Consider the following 12,570-nt stretch of genomic DNA (forward strand, 5'->3'; position numbering starts at 1 on the left):
TTATTTATTCAGTATAAGCACTGTCTTTTAAACAACATAAATTATGGACTAAAGTTCTGAGGTCTCGTTCTGTAGAGAAGGGCGGAAGCGGCTATGTTGGTCTAGTGCTCAGCTAGATATAGTGTAATGTACTCTGCATTCTAAATGTATCACCAGAGTATTATTTGTATTATTTCTGTGAGAAATTATGGTTTTAATTATTGCGCTCAATTGCTTGCACTTAAACATACTGAGAACATGTTTTTCTAAAATACGGCTTTTTAAGAAAAGGTATCTAGTTAAACTTAAAAAGGAAGTACGGGACCCTTATAATTATTTGAACATTCCAGAACATATTGAAAAATATGCAAATTCTACAATATAAACTGCCAAAGTCTCAATGTAGCGCTGACTCTGGAAATGTGCTGCGATTTCCAATCTATTTTTAAAATCAAAAAAGAAAAGAAAAAAGCCCTGTATAATATTTTTCGTGGGACAACTACAATGTTCTAAGTGATTTATCTTATGTCCCTTATTGAACAGTTATATGCGGGACAATATAAGTAGTTTGAACAAGTTGATTCATCCAGACTATTCTTGTATTGTTTTAAATGTTCAAGATTCTCTTATTGGGCAATGAGTTAGGAATCAAATTCCAATCCAAATTTGGAATTTTAGTGTTAAAGTTAGTACATTGGGAGTAGGGAGGAACAATATCCCATAATTAGTAATAGAAAAGAGATCAAAATATCCCACCAGAGAGATTGGGATATTTCTTTGTAAGTGAAAAAAGATTTTTTCTTTTTTAATAGGATGTTAGTCTCAGAATTAGTATATTGAAAACAAACAAAAAAGAATTCAGAATTAGTAAGTAGAGAGTAGAAAGATGGCTCGACCCATGGTTCATAGTCAAAAAGATTAGAATGTTCATACAGTTCTCAACATCATCTTTTAGAGGAATTCAAACATCTCTTTGTCAATGTTCAAACCATGTTCTACCGCCCTCAGTTTGATAATCCATCCACTTTCTGTTCTGCGTAGCTTGGCCAATCTATTTCCACCCCTCAATTCAGGGCATGTCACACCAATTCCATGGAAACCCAACTTGAGTATTTCATTTGGATGGTGTGTTGTATTGAAGTGTGCAGCCAGAGGATATTGTACATTGCTGTTACGTATGGCTCTTACATGCTCTTGGATTCTCTCTTTGAACAGTCATATTGTGCTACTAATGTAGATCTTTTCACTGATACATTTAATACAATAGATTGTTAATTTTGTATTACAATTAATAAAGCTACATACAGTATAGATTTTCTCAATAATGCATTTAAACATTTTAGTTTTATGCAAAACAAAGGAACAAATATTACATGACCCACACTTATAAAAACCCATTGGTGGTGATGGTAACCGTGTTGTATTCAATATGGGTGGTATGAAACTGGGACATAGATGTTGTCTCAATGTTCTACCACTTTCATGACCAATTATTGGTTTTGATCTAACCACTTCTTGCAAAGTGGCATCATGTGTCAGTAGATGCCAGTGTTTTTAAAAAATCTTGTACACATTCGTAATTATGGTGGGATAGGGAGTAATAAATGCAGTTTTCTTCTGTTTCTGTCCTTTTTTTGTTGTTGTTGCTCGTTAGGAGACAAGCTCTTGTCACTTTATTATCTTTATAGCGTGCCTCTCTAATCACTGCGTGTGTGTAACCTCTGGATTGAAGCCGCTTTTCTACCAGCTCTAATTCTTGTTCTATTCTGGTTTCACCTCTACAATTACAGTTTATTCGCAACATTTCTCCATGGGGGATAGTCTTGATCTGTGAGGGAGGATGTGAACTAATTGCATGCAATAAAGCGTTGCATGCCGTGGATTTTCTATAAGGCACTGTTGTTAATTTATTTTTTACCACTTGGATGGTGACGTCCAAGAAATTAATCTGCGTGGTGCTTAGTGAAAGTAAGATTAAAGTCGTTATCATTGATGTTGGAACTGGCCCTTCTTGCAGGGTCATCCCCAAACTTTTTGCTTCTTCCTCCCTTATTTTTCCTGACCCCTGGCTGTTGGCAATAGGACTCTGCGCACTTTACCACTGCTGATCAGTGCTAAAGTGCATATGCTCTCTGTGTAAATTGTTATTGTGATTGGATATACATGATTGGCATAGTTGTATCACCACGAAGTCTCTAGTAAAGTGCACTGGGTGTGCCAGGGCTGGTGATGACAAATGCTACTAGTGGGCCTGCAGCACTGATTGTGCCACCCACATGTGTAGCCCTAAAATGGTGTCTCAGGTCTGCCACCGCAGTGGCTGTGTGCAGTCTGTGAACTGCCATGTCCTCCTGGTCAATGTCCCCACTGACCAGGCCTGACCCTTCCCTTTTTGTGCAAATTGGTCACCCCTATGGAAGGCCCAAGGTACCCCCCTGGGTCAGGGTGCAGTGTATGTGAAAGGTAGAGCATGTACTGGTGCAGGTGACATGCTCTGGTAGTGAATTCCAGTATTTTCGTTTTTCACTATTGTAAGGCTATCTTGCTTCATAGGCTAACATGGGGAATGCTGGCTACAGTGGCTACCAGCATTTCTTCCCATAGGAACAAGATAGGACATAAGAGTCTAGTATCCCTGAACTCAGAATTTAATAACACATCTTTTAGGAAAGGTTGTTTGTAAATCCTGTGTTTGAGAACAGTACTTTTAGAAAGTTGCTGTTCTCTTGTCTGACCCTTCTGTGTGCCTTGGCCTGGTTGTGTATTGACTGTCTGGTTTGAGCGTGACAGGGGCTGGGGATTCCCCGGGAGGCTGGATGAGTCAGCCCTAGGCTGAATGACTGCATTTGCAACCTGAGTGGTGGGAGGAGTTAGCACCTGGGCCTGAATAGAGCTGTGCCTGCCTGCCACAATGCTGGCTCCACCTCCTGCTGGGCGTCTGATGACCCTGCCCCTCACTCTGAAAGGAAAGGAGAAGCCAGGAAAACAAAGTACTCAAGAAACACCCAGAACTGGTTCAGACCGGGCTCAGGGCCCACATGCACAAAGAGAAAAAAGACTTTAAGGGGTATAAGTACAGGACCCCTGACAACAGAAAATTAGATCATCCTGGAATAAAGAAGGAACCTCTGCCAAGGAGAAAGCTGAATCTGAAAAAGGAAGACTGTCCTGCTCTTGCTCTGCTGGACTGACCTGTTGCTTTGCTGCCAAGGAGAGGGGAAGAACTTTGCTGTTGTGCTGTGTCCCCTGTCTTGAAGGAATCTCCAAGGGCCTGAGAAGAGCTGGCTCCCTGTTCTGAAGTCCCAGGAACAAAAGGACTTCACCCCCAACTTCCCTGAACTCTGCTGAGAGAGTTATGTCCTTCCTAGAGTGCTTGATCCAGTTGTGTGGCCTCTGGAAGTTGTACCTGTGCTGGGAAGCTTGAAACTAAGCTTGAGAGACTTTTTGCAATTGAAAAGTTATCACATCGCTCGCTGTGGAGCGCATCCCCGACAGTGCGAGAAGTTTCCCGCCGCTACAAAGGTCAAGATCGTCGCAGTGCCTGTTGCCGCTGTCAGAGCCGTCACATCCTTCGTTTGCGGGACGCACCCGATTGGTGCGGGAAGCCCAACATCGCTGCAAGTGTCGTCGCAGAGCCTGTCGTCGCTGGGTGAGATCTCCGCACTGCTTGCTTGCGACCGCATCACGTCGCTGCGAGTGTCGTCGCAGAAGCCATCGCATTGAGGAGCTGCGAGAGAGAAGATCACTGCTGGTTTGCGCATCGTCCTCCCGGAGATCGTCGCAACTTCAGAGATCGCCGCATCCTGCCTTTGCGAGAACAAGCTTCCTACGGAACCTACGCCCCGGAATCCAAACAAGTGGCCTTCCTCCCCATACAGACAGGATTCGTCGCAACACGCCCGCTGCTGCAGCGGGGCTGTCGCACCGCCTCCCCAGGGTCTCAGGAGCAACGCATTGCTTGTTTTCCACTGCACCAGCTTCTGCTTTTGGAACTTTGTCGCAACTAAAGGTACTGTGTCTGAAACGTGACGCAACTGGGAACTTTTCATGCAACTGTGGAACTTTCTATTACAACCTTAAGAACTCTTTTGAAACCATATTCTTGAACTGTGTATGTTGGATTTTTGTTGTTTTGGTCTTGTGTAGTTTAGAATAAATACCTTTATTTTTTAAACTGTTGTGGAGTCAGTTTGTGGTGTTTTCACTGTGTTACTGTGAGTGTTGGTACAAATACTTTACACATTGCCTCCTGAATAGCCTTGGCTGCTCGTGCCAAGCTACCTAGAGGGTGAGCAGGGGTTATCTCAGAGGGTTTCCTCCTTACCCTGACTAGAATCAAGGGTCCCTATTTGGACAGTGGTACCTACCTCTGCCAACTAGAGACCCTCAGTTCTAACAATTGATGTACAAAATAAATTGTTCTAGAGCATCACTGGTCCCTGCGCAGAACATAATCATATCATCGATAAGAACTTCCCAATATAGTCTGTTCTCCAACAGGGAACTTGGCCCTTTTAATCACAAATGTGTGTACTCATACATCCCATATCCAGTTCAATGCCTGTATAACTAACATTGCCCACTGGATGAAGATAAACTGTCTAAAGCTGTACACCGACAAGACCAAAATTGAGATTCTAGGAAGGTGGAGTATTATGTGGTGATGCTGGTTAGGTCTCAACATGCACTACTTTCACAGACCACAAAGATGGTCCTTGGCCTCACACTAATAAATCCTTAGCTCAGTCCTGGTAGTGTGGCAAAGAGCAGTCAGGCTTTACTAGTGGAACATATGTTAAGCATTTCAGAGTACCACCATAGATGATAAGCAATTCAAACGACTGTAGATGAATCCAACACCAATTTATAAAAATAGAGTGTTTTTATCTTAATTTAGAAACCAAAACAAACTGAATATCATACATATATATGGAGTTACAGATTTTAGAAGCAATATAAAACTAGTGTAAAATAATACAGTGTCATTTTAACATTGCAGTCATTGGGAAAAACCACTATTGACAATTGGTCACTAGCAGGTCAAGTTGTGTGGTACCCTAGCAGGGTAAAGGTGATACAGGTCCCAGTACCAGTACAAGAGAATCAGTTCATTTTTAACTGGCCCATGGGTCCTGTGGAGCTTGGGTGTAGAGTTGTCCTGGCTGTCCCTGGTGATGAACAGGAGAGCTGCTTTTATTGCTTATATGGTGTTGCAGGGAAAATGATGCATAAACACAACAACAGAGTGGCTGCTGACATTGGTCAAAGGTCGGATGGAGTTCCCTGTAGGTGCAGTATCAAGTGCAGAGGCTTGGTTGCCTGACTGGCGAGCAACAAGTTTTGACAGCGGTGATCCTTGGAGAAAGGTACTTCAATAGAAGGTACATTGTTTGATACCAAATATGACATATTTAGGTGGTACCATAATGGAGATGCCAACCTCTGGTTTGCCCAGCAACCAGCCCATGTTATCCTGCTGAACGTCTGAAATGTATGGTGTCCGTTAATGGTAAAGGGTACTATAGGAATATATAAGTTTGCACTTACATGCTCACGCCTTTAATATACTGTACCCTACCTCTTGGACTTTAGGACATTCCTTAGTTGTGATTGATATATATTAAATGTAGTGCATTGACTCTGCCTCAAATGGTGAGGGCAGAGTCGAGTTGAGCAATTTGCACTACTCCTGTTATGTTATATTATGTTATGTCACCATCATTTGTAAAACGAAAGAATTACTCACTTCCAAAGGAGTATCCCAGTGCTAGACCAACATAAACAAAGAAAAGGCAACTTATCAGAAGAGTCATGTTTTCAGCATTTGTTTGAAGTTTTTAAAGTTAAAACAAAACCAAAAATGTTGTGGGAGACTGTTCCAGTAGTGGGAGCCAAATAGGAATTGAAGCGACCTGGTGTCTTGAGGTTCAAATGTGGTGAGGTCTTAAAAAGGCTTTGTCCATAGATTTCAGGTTTCTAGTGGGGCGACACCAGGAGAGTCTGGCTCAGAGGTAAGACAAGCCATTTACCACTAGAGATTTATAAATAGAAATTTGAACAGTGAATATTTCCTGACTGGAAGCTGGTGCAAAGCTCTCGGAGTAGAAGTAGAAGGGATGCCAGCAGGAAGAGTTCAGACCAGGCAGCAGCAATGTTTTGAACCACCTGAAGTTTAGAGAGAAGCGGATCATTGGCAGCCACCAGAAGAACAATGCCATAATCCAGGTGGCTGGTGATAAGAGCCATAACTAATGTTCTCCTAGAGCTCAAAAGGGAGCCAAGAGAATAACTTTTATAGTAGTTGTAAAGTGTTAAAAGCCGGTACCACAGATGCTGGTCACTTGATCTTTCATGGATAGATTATTGCAATAGTAGGGAAAGTGTTGGATAGCAGAGGGGTAAAAATTACTATTCCCACTCCAAAGAGTGCAACAGTAGGGAAAGTGTAGGATAGCGCAGGGGTAAAAATTACTATTCCCACTCCAATGATTTCTAAAGTATTGTAAGAGTTGAATAGCGGAGGGGTAAAAATTACTATTCCCACTCCAGTGAGTGCAACAGTTTAAATAGACTAGAGCAGCGTTTCCCAAACTGTGGTCCGTGGACCCCCAGGGGTCCGTGAAACATTCCCAGGGGGTCCGCAGGACTTGAGTGCCCACCTTCTTAAGTAAACGCCCAATCGCCCTCACAGCAGATAAGAGGTGTGAATGTTGGCGCCGGGCGGCAGGCAAGACTACAATACAATTTGGCCCAGACAGTTGTGTTTCGAGATTGCAGAGCATCGGAGCACCTTGACCGGGCAGCAGGGTTCTCCTCCATCTGGAACTGCATGTTTAATTGTTGTGCACGCATTTACAGTAAAAGCGCGCACATGCTTTACAAACGTGTTTCCCTTCATCAGCGCCTCGTGTAACATAGCTGCCACAGCTGCCAAGGTTCCAGACTGCTGTGTGACATTTTCATAATTTAAAGTCGGGGATCATAACTGCCCTGGTGCCATAATTGCTCTTCATTGCAGTGCAAATTTCATAACATGCCGCCCATTTGCGCTGCAGCCGATTTTTTTCTCAAAAACACAGTGGCAGGGAATGAAAGTAGCCATTTGGCAGCCCCGGCACTGACTCTTTACGTCAGTCAGTGAATGTAATGCGCCTCGGGACATATCTTCTACAGTGCACACACTCAAGTGGACTGCCGGTGAGAGCTCAAATGCCTTCTGTGAGCCTGTGCCTTTACAACGTGTCCCTGTGTGCCTTTTGAGCACCAGGCTGCAGCTCAACCCCTTCTCCCCCAGCAGCACAACACAGAACACTTTGAGTCTGGCGTAAAAGCACCTGAGAAAGAGGCATGCTTTGTCTTTGTGTTTAGAGTCTGCAGGACCACAGCAAAACTTCAAAGTAAATGTGACACTTCCTTTCTTTACATTTCAGTTGAGCAGGACACTTTTTAAAAAAATGCACTGTAAAAACAGAGGCCTTTCCTTCTTTTCATGTATGCGTGCAAACCTGCTTGTCATTTCTGCTCAATTGAAAGGTTTCAAACACGTTGCTGCTGCTGCTTGCTGTGGATTTGCTACAAGCAAGCTTGAAACTCTTGTTCCTTCCTTCCCCTCTTGGTTACTTTTCAACAAGAGTGGCAGCTGGGCATTGAGTCTGATTCCCGAGGTGGGTGCATGTGACGTCGTCTGATTAGCACGGCCTCGGGTTAGAATAGAGCCAGTAGCTGTCATTTACAGGCTGCTTTTTATTTGTTGCCAGGCCATTAGATTAAGCCCACAGAGTCACTGCGCTGCTATTTTCTCTGGCTTTCACTCAGTATCATCCATTGAGACTCCCGGCAGGCTCCATCAGGCAGCAAGCAGGTCATGTGGAAGGGGTGCTAATGTACGTCTATGCATTTTAGTGTGGTGATTACTGTTTACATTTTTTGAAATTTAAATTGTAAAAATTGCTTGGGGGTCCCCGGCTTCCAGTAGTGATTCAGTGGGGGTCCTCAGGAGTCAAAAGTTTGGGAACCACTGGACTAGAGGATTGGGCCTTGGAAAAAAATATCATCATCCCATGCCAGTTTGGTTTTAGAAAAGGGAAAGGCACTGTGGATCAGTGTCTGAACCTGAGTCTAATCATAGCAAAATACACGGCTGCAAAAAAGGTCATCTCCGTTTAGCCTTCATGGATCTGTCTGCAGCCTTTGACTGTGTGGCACAGCTTAGGCTGTGGCAGATCATGGAGGCTATGGGAATTGACTTGAATATTATCAATATCATCCGTGACCTGTACTCAGGTGCCTCAGCATGTGTTCGCTATGGAAGGGATGTGAGTGCACTAGATCTTTTAAAATTGCAAGAGGCATTAGGCAGGGCTGTGTTCTTGCCCCTTTTTTGTTTGCACTCTATACCAACGGCGTGGAATCTGCACTGTTAGATTCTACTCTGGATGTCCCTTATATTAATTCAGCACAGGTCCCAATTTTATTATATGAGGACGATGCTGTGCTTTTAGCACATACTAATAATGCTTTGCGTCGCCTAGTCCTGGATATACGAAATTTATGAATAACCTTGATATGATTTTAGTAGCAGGTACTAAGCAGCAAACTCATCCGCAAATTATTACTGAAGGGGGAAGACTGGGAGGTGTTGACTGTTTCAATTACCTGGGGATAATGTTTGACCCCCAAGCTTATTGGCAAAAGATGATCACAGAGGGTCACAGATGGAAAAGAATATTGGGGCACTAACCACATTTATTTAAAAAAAAACTGGCTTAAAACCTACAGATGTAATAAAAACAGTGTATCAAGCTAAGACCATCTCTGCTGCCACTTATGGAGCAGCTGTCTAGGGAATAAGAGATTGCTCAAAACTACCGATTCTTGAAGATAACTTCTTAAAAAGGGTCCACTCTTTACCAAAGTCATGTGCCAACTATAAGTGCTACATGGAATTGGGAGTACCCTATATTACAGATAAAATTGCAGTGGCCCGATCCTCATGTGGCACTCAGTATGGCGAAAGGAGACAAGAGAGATTATAAAGGATGTTTTGAAACTAGATGGGGTAGGTAATATCACTTGGTTAACTTATGTTGAATCCACATTGAAAGCAGTTGTGCTACATCGTCTTTTTTTGAATCCTATTACTTGTTGTTCAGTCTCTAAAAATGATCTAAAAGTGCGATTACTTTCTAGCAGGCAGATAAGAAGAGAATTTAAAAACACCAATTTGTCGACAGTAAGAACATACTTGGCTTCTCCGAGTATAATGCAAATGGACAAAAATATAATATATTTTTCCTTTGTCACTAATCTACAGCACAGGTACATTCTGGTGAGATTTCGATTAAATTATATCCCGCTTATGTTGGGCTCCCCCGTAATGTTTATATTGTCTCTGATCTCCCATTTTGTCCCTGTGATTAATGATCTGTACTGAATGATTTACATTTTTTGTTTTTTTGTAAATTTTATTCCAAAGAAAGGAAACAATGTATTATTCCCATTATGAAAAAAAGAACTTTAAACAGTGCTGTGTAGCCCTTTATTACCTGCAACTATTACCCAACACTTTTATCTGTTTCTCTTTGGCGTCCTTTTTTGTTATCTGCCTTAAAAAAGAAACGTTTAATCTGCTAAAATTATATTTTGAATAATGAATCAATTTATTCTATTGTGTGAATAACTATGAAATTAGTTTTTAATGTAATAATTTTTATATTTATTATATTTTATTGTAATGCTGTGAAATTCTGTGAAATGTCTGTTGTTTTTTTGCTGTAGTATACTTTTTATGCCTTCATTGTTTTGGTGAAATAAAGTTGTTCTGACTGACTGAGTGCAACAGTAGGGAAAGTATTGGATAGCGGAGGGGTACAAATTACTATTAACACTGCAAAGAGGGCAACAGTTGGGAAAGTGTTGGAAAGCAGAGGGGTAAAAATTACTATTCCCACTGCAGTGAGTGCAAAAGTAGGGAAAGTGTTGGATAGTGGAGGGGTAAAAATTACTATTCCCACTCCAGTGAGTGCAACAGTAAGGAAAGTGCTGCCTAGCAGAGAAACAACATTTACTAATAACAGTTTAAAAATTGGAAAAAAATTAAAATATTAGAACATTTTACAAATCATAAAAATAAACAATATTTTAAAAATATACAATTAAATATATTAAACATATAAAAATAACACATATTATATTACATATATATAACAAATATATAAAATAAATTAATACATACATTTATAAACAATAAATATTTAAAAGTAGCAAATATTAACAAACAAAAAAATTATTTAAAACATAAATGTCTTTATTTTATTTCCTCCCATATAACACACCAATAACAAAACACTTCAACATATTTAATTACATGTATTCCCATAATTAACATAATCAATAATCAATTAAAGAAAACATTAATAAAAGAAAATAATAAACACGTATTGAGTACACATGCTTTAACTCTATCATATACACAACACACACCTAAATTAAACTATAAAATAATAAAACACAATTAATTATTTTTAAAAGAAAAACTATTACTATTAACAACTAATAATTAAATAATTAAAATTCATTTAATACCCATCCTTAACCCCTTCAAAAGTAAAAACAACACACAAAAAACAATTATCGAAAATAAATATCAAATAATTAACAACTAAATATAATTAATTAAACACAAAATACTTCCCACCCTTTACTCCTATAAAACCACAACACTCACCTAAAATTAATTACACAGTTGCCATAATTAATTACCAATTAATTTATTAAAATTAATTAACAAATTATTAGTTCAACAATTAAAAATAAATTACTTCCCACCCTTTCCACCTATAAACTCCACAACACACCTAACATTAATTACACAATTATCATAATTAATTACCAATTAATTAATAATTAATTAATAATTAATAATAAAGTACTTTACACATTTAACACTATAACATATCAATTAAACAAATATTAATACATAAATATTAATCAATACGTTTAATATAATTAAATTACTTTCCACCCCTTTTCCCCTATAAACTGACAGCCTGCTACAGAACTAAAAATGCTAAATTCGAATAAAAAAATACTTAATACATTTAATATAATTAAATTCCTTCCCACCTTATTCCCCTATAAACCCACATCCACTACGGAACTAAAAGAAAGAAATTTAACAACAAAAAAATAATAACTACTAAAAATGTAACACATATATTAAAAATACAAACAATTCTAAACAAACATCACATACATTTAAAATATATACTGAAATACATAACAATTATAAAAACCAATATTTTTAACAACTATATTTTTGCAAACGATATTAAATACTTCGATGTATTCAAAATCAATATTATTCACCTTAAATCCATACTCTTGACCACAATATTCGTTCTGTTGATATTTCTGACCCACGGCTCTATATTTGTGCAATTCGATATTTTGTACTCGATATTCTGTCTCTGCACCCTAAATATTATCAGAGATTTATAATAGCTCATTTTATGGATAGGTGCTCTTTTTCTACTGGGGGTGTAATTGATTTCTCTCACAAGAAGTTTACAACTAATGAATAACACAGGTGTTGCACTTGGCCTTTGCTGCAGGGTCAAGCCCAAATGTTTTGCCCCTCCTATTTTTCTGAATTCGTTTTTGTTGGCTTTAGGTCTTTACCAATGCTAACCAGTGCTAACTTGCTTGTGCTCACTCCTTTACACTCAGTCAAATTGGCTTACAGCAGATTGAAAATATTTAATTTACTTACAAATCACTAGTAAAGTGGTATACCATATACCCAGGGCTGGTAAATTAAATGCTAATAGTGGGCCTGCAGCACTTTTTGTGCCACCCATTAAGTTGTCCTTTAAAACAAGTCAAGTCAAGTCAAGTCAGGAATTTGTATAGCGCGCTACTCACCCAGAGGGTCTCAAGGCGCTTAAGGGAGAGGGGTACACTACTGATCGAACAGCCAGGTTTTGAGTTGCTTTCTGAAGGAGAGGTGGTTCTGTGTGAGACGGAGGTGGGTGGGGAGTGAGTTCCATGTCTTGGCCGCCAAGTAGGAGAAGGATCTTCCTCCCATGGTGACTCTTCGGATGCGGGGAATCGCGGCGAGGGCTTGATTGGACGATCGTAGTTGGCGGGTGGGGGTGTAAAAGGTCAGGCGAGTGTTGAGGTATCTGGGTCCTAGGTTGTGGAGGGCCTTGTGTGCGTGGGTGAGGAGACGGAACGTGATTCTCTTGTTGACGGGGAGCCAGTGCAGGTCTCTCAGGTGATTGGATATGTGGTTGTGGCGAGGTAAGTCAAGGATGAGTCGGGCGGAGGCGTTTTGAATGCGTTGAAGTCTTTTCTGCAATTTGGCTGTGGTTCCGGCGTAGAGGGTGTTTCCGTAGTCTAGTCGGCTGGTTACAAGTGCTTGGGTGACCGTCTTCCTTGTTTCGGTGGGGATTCATCGGAAGATCTTTCGGAGCATGCGTAGGATGTTGAAACATGATGATGAGACGGCGTTGACTTGTCTGGACATCGAGAGGGAGGAGTCTAGGATGAATCCCAGGTTGCGAGCATGGTCCGTTGGTTTGGGTGCGCTGC

Source organism: Lissotriton vulgaris, chromosome 1_1 (genome assembly GCF_964263255.1).
Source record: "Lissotriton vulgaris chromosome 1_1, aLisVul1.2, whole genome shotgun sequence".
NCBI classification, from domain to species: Eukaryota; Metazoa; Chordata; class Amphibia; order Caudata; family Salamandridae; genus Lissotriton; species Lissotriton vulgaris.